This window comes from Salvia hispanica, chromosome 6 (genome assembly GCF_023119035.1).
Source record: "Salvia hispanica cultivar TCC Black 2014 chromosome 6, UniMelb_Shisp_WGS_1.0, whole genome shotgun sequence".
Taxonomy (NCBI): domain Eukaryota; kingdom Viridiplantae; phylum Streptophyta; class Magnoliopsida; order Lamiales; family Lamiaceae; genus Salvia; species Salvia hispanica.
The window spans coordinates 42,619,656-42,625,092 of record NC_062970.1 but is presented as its reverse complement, the minus strand read 5'-3'; the positions used below and the strand labels follow the sequence as shown (position 1 = coordinate 42,625,092).

Below are 5,437 nucleotides of genomic sequence, written 5' to 3'. Positions count from 1 at the left end.
GTTTTGTTCTACTTAAGTGACAAGTTATGCCCTCTCTGTTTTTTTGAACTCATTGAAATTTAGAAAATGATAGTTTCAGAAGATAAAATGATAATTGCCATTGATAAAATGATAGTTTCATGGGATAAAATGATAGTTTCATGGGATAAAATGATAGTTTCAGATTATAAAATGATAGTTGATAAAATGATAATTGCCCTTGATAAAATGATAGTTTCAGAAGATAAAGAATGATAGTTTCACGGGATAAAATGATAGTTTGATTATAAAATGATAGTTTCATATAAAATGACAGCTTTCATGGGATAAAATGATACTTTATGTTTGTGTGTGTGTGAGGCTATGCATTGCCAGTGTTTGTGTGTGTTGTTGTGTGTGTCTCTGTGTTTTTTGTGTGTGTGTGTTTGCTATGTGTTTGGATGATCTGTTTAAATTGAACTAGATTAGACTTTTCATTTGTAGGTCTGTGCAATGTGAAGAGAACTCTTCTGTATTGTTCAATTGAAATTATTTTGGAAGCCCTCTTCAAAGATAGTTTGTCATAGAAGTTTCCTTGTAGATGTAAACCGTTGTAGAAACTCTGTTCCAAGGTTGCTCATTTTATCAGCCAAAAAGTATCATGTTATCAGCCAAAAGTATCATTTTATTAGTAAGAAGTATCATTTTATCAACTACTATGACTATCATTTTATCAGCTATGACTATCATTTTATCAGCCAAAAGTATCATTTTATCAGATATAACTATCATTTTATCAGCCAAAAGTATCATTTTATCACCTAGGACTATCATTTTATCAGCTATGACACGTCTGAAAAGTATCATTTTATCAGCTATGACACGTCTGAAAAGTATCATTTTATCAGCTATGACACGTCTGAAAAGTATCATTTTATCAGCTATGACTATCATTTTATCAGCCCAAAATATCATTTTTATCATAGTATCATTTTATCCGACAAAACTATCATGTTATGCAGTAAACCTAATATTTATAAGCCAAAAGTATCATTTTAACACATAATCGACAATACATAATATAATCAAATAAGAATTTCAGTACATCAGAAACATAAACCAATCGACAACTAATATTAATCTAAAATCAAATTCAATACATGAATATGAACACAATCAATAATGATTGTTACCTTCGTTATTTGCTACAGATTCCATCGAAGCAAATTTTCACAGCAATTGAAGAGATAATCAATGAAAATAAGAGCGCAAAATTCAAAACATCTTCCCGATCACAATTATGCGAGAAATATGGAAACAAAATCTGGAGACTACGGAATAATGAACAAATCGAAGAAAATCTGGAGATGTTGAAATAAAATAGGCGAGAAATATGGAAGATGAAGATGAGAGAATCGATCTGTTAATTGTGAAGATGAAGATGAAGATGAAGGTGAGAGAATTGAGTTCAAACAGAATGAAAGCGTGAATCGCGCGTTTAGAGTAAAATTCAGAAATTAAATGAGGAAATTACATTTTTACCCCTCTGCGCCTTTTTTATGAAGTAAATCTAAGTTTGAATCTCAACCACAAGATTATCAAATATGTGTGGTCCAGATTTGGTTATAGAGTTATTATGTGATTTGGGGATTATGATATGATCACATCTCTCTCTCTCTATATATATATATATATATTTTAACTTTTTATATTTTTCTAGCCTAACCACAGTTTTTTTTTTAATAATTTTTCAATAACGACTCAATTACATTATTATAGTATATTTTATACTATAATTTATCAACAACCTATACAGTTTACTTGGTTTTATAGGGCCAGTCTCCATCGTCTATTAGTATTACAATATTATCGCCATTATTAGTACTCCTATTACTATTTCAAAATATTTAAATCGATTATTTGGTAGAGACAATTCATTCACCAAGATTTTATTATATTAAGATTTTATCAATATTAAATTCATTATGTATTGAGATTATGTTTATTTCAAAATCAAATAGATTAGATAATTTGTCACTTTTTCGTTCTTTAAGTAATTAATTTACATCTTTTTATTTTTCAATATTTCTAATGACTAACTATTTACTACTTCCATCTCTTAAAAATAGAAACTATTTCTATTTGAGTTCGTTCCTTAATAGAAACTTTCTAAACTTTACGGAATGTTAATATTGGATATGAAATATAAATATTTGGGAATGTTAATATTGGATATGAAATATAAATATTTGATAATGGACTATGAAGTGTTGATATTGGATAACCGGCTGAAAAGTTGATATTGGATATGAAATACTATAAATATTGGATAATCGGCTAATGATGAACTTTTGAATTAAATTTGTAGATGCATAATTATACCGTTTTATCCCGATGTAGATCAGCCACTAAATGGAACTGAAGCACAATAGTCAATTGCAACTATATCCATTAATGACAAGTGAAATAAATTGAGAATGTGGATATAATTACTGAGAGCATGATTAACGCTGGGGCTGGGCCGCAGTTCCAGCCCGTCCCCCGTCCTGCCGCGATGGAGCACGCCTATTTCCGGCCCGGGCTTGTCCCCAGGATGCAGTCGCGGCCTGGGGACGCTCCCGGGGTCCATCCCGGCCCAGCGTTAACCATGTCCGTGCCCCACTTCGTGCGTCCCGGCCCGGCGTTGGATGGTTTCCGGGCCCGGCAGCAAGTCCCCACCATTGTTTTTTTATTTTTTTTTTGTTTTATTGCCTATATATATTCCATTTGTGCATCATTTTCCACACCTTCTCAATTTCAATTCTCTTGTATTCCACCTGAACAATTTTATTGCCTATATATATTCCAATTTTCTTTTTCTAGGATTTTTAAATTTCTTCTTCTAGGATTTTTAATTTTCTTTTTTTAGGATTTGCAATTTTCTTTTTTTTTTTTTCCGACTGAACAATGAATTTTCCCAATTTGAATTGTTCAACATTTTCAATTTTCACAAGTAAAATAGGTTGAAGTGGTGAATAGTGCATTTTAATAGTTGTGGCTCGGGTTAGGGCTTACAGGGTTAGAGGAGTTTTGGGCCTGGACTCAAATTTAGGGGAATGATGACGTGGAGGGGACTTGGGGCCTAAATTCAGGCCAGGGTTAATGATCCTCTGACGTTTGAGAAACAATAAACAAAATGTATAAGAAGACGTTTCTTTTCATTATTGATAACATTCAAGACACCACATTCATGTATACCATCAATTTCACTGATACCCATTTAGCCAATTTCATCCTCCCTTCTCCAATGTTACAAGAAAAACTATTTTTAAATTTTTATACTTTTGGAAACCTTCTTTATCTACAATATCTATTTTGGCGAAGCAGGTGGACAACGAGATAGTGCGGAAGAGATCTGGCGAGGCACCTGAGTGACAATGCGACAAGGTATGGCAGTGGAGCAGCGAGGTAGGCTAATGGTAAGGTGGTCAGGAGGTGACGCAGGATGGAGGTGCGGCGTGTGAGGCAATTTTTTTAACTTTGAAGTGATGATTTCCAACCCTAACCTATTCGGTTAGTATCAATTGGGCGAATCGTCTTCTTATTATAGTATGTTTATGAAAACTTGAAGCTAACTTGTAATAGAAATATCTAAGAATAAATAGATAATATAAGAAAAAAGTAGAGAATTCTAGAAGAGAAAAAAATAGGATGAAAACTTTAGAACAAATACATATGTAGATGTTAAGTCTAGTTTGATATATTATGTAACGACCCGCCCATCTAGGGTATAATAAATGCGGCGAGCGTTAACTAGGCAGACTTAATTGCATCAAAGATCATAGGCTAGGGTTCCATTTAAAAAGGGATTTAACCAAAGCATTTAATGAACAATTAAATAGGAGAAGAATAATGCCTTAGCAAAGAAATCCAACAAAAGGTTATCGCAATAAATGCTCATCAGAGTTTCCAAAATAATTCCAACTGTTTCATATCCAAAATATTCCCACGAAATAAAAATATTCATCCCAATCAAAAGATAACAATTTTTTCATAAAATAGCGGAAGCGACCAAGAAAGAAGTGAAGCTATGTATGGAGACACAACGACACTTAGAGTTCCAACAGATCATCTTATTATTTCCTACTCAACACCGCCGCCCGCTCGCCACCGCTCAACCTGCACATAGAGAAAACACATGCAGGGCTGAGTACTATAAACATACTCAGTGGACTCATGCCGAAAACAGTTTTTATCACAATTATAGTTATCATCATCATGCCATTTTCAAGTGTCCATCGGGGTTTTAACTTTAGAAAGACCCGAGGCACCAAAATATCTTCTTTCTCAAATATCACGGTCGCGCAACCATTTTTCTCATCGACGTTTACCATATCCTCATTCTACATGACAAGGAATGCGGCCGCAATCCAGGTCACTAGACCGGCCGACCCGTACGCCAGCACTCGGTCTAACATTGGTGTACACTAACCCAAGTAGAGTTTGCGGCTCTACGAGGATCCGAATTCGATTAAATCAATAGTGGCATAGCCACGAGGGATAGGCATGACAAAACAAATCAAGGCATGATAACACATATCTCGTTCTTTAAGTAGACTAGCACGTCATCTATAAAGACTAAAACGAATTTATCCAAGTACGGATGAAATATTCGATTCATCAAATCCATGAATACCGCTGGGGCATTCGTCAATCCAAACGGCATCACCACAAACTCGTAGTGGCCATATCTTGTGCGAAACGCAGTCTTGGGTATATCCTCCCTTCGAACTCGTAGCTGATGATATCCGGACCTCAAGTCCATCTTTGAAAAGACTCCTGCTCCTCGCAGTTGGTCAAACAAGTCGTCTATCCTTGGCAGTGGATACTTGTTCTTTAGGGTCAACTTGTTTAGCTCCCTATAATCGATGCACATCCTCATTGATCCGTCCTTCTTCTTCACGAAGAGTACTGGTGCGCCCCACGGCGAGACACTAGGTCTAATGAAACCTAAGTCCATGAGTTCTTGGAGTTGTATCTTTAATTCCTCCAACTCTTTTGGCGCCATTCGATATAGTGCCTTTGATACGGGTGCGGCTCCCGGTTCAAGGTCAATCGTGAACTCCAATTGCCTATCTGGCGGTGGTCCAGGTAACACTTCGGGAAAAACGTCGGGAAATTCTTTCACAACAGCAACATCTTCCATCCTTTCCTCGTTCTTCTCCTCTCCATGGAGGTAGACAAGATAGGCAGTTCGCCCTTTTTTCATCATTGCAGTCGCCTGAAGCGCGGATATGATGGCGGTTCGCCGGTTCATCGCGATTCCGTGGTATATGGTGGGTTCTCTTCCCGGAGCTTGTAGAGATATCTGCCTCTCCTTACCACGAATCGTCGCAAAGTTCGTTGTCAGCCAGTCCATTCCCAAGATTATATCGATCTCTCCCATCGCCATTACTTGCAGGTCGTGAGCGACTAATTTAAGATCTCGTAAAAGAATTTC

General features: G+C 36.1%; 1 pseudogene; it reads left to right on the top strand.

Annotated features, from left to right (window-relative positions):
• LOC125195389 overlaps positions 1 to 3,372 on the top strand; it is a 10,348-nt pseudogene extending 6,976 nt beyond the window's left edge.
• Positions 3,373 to 5,437: the final 2,065 nt, after the last annotated feature.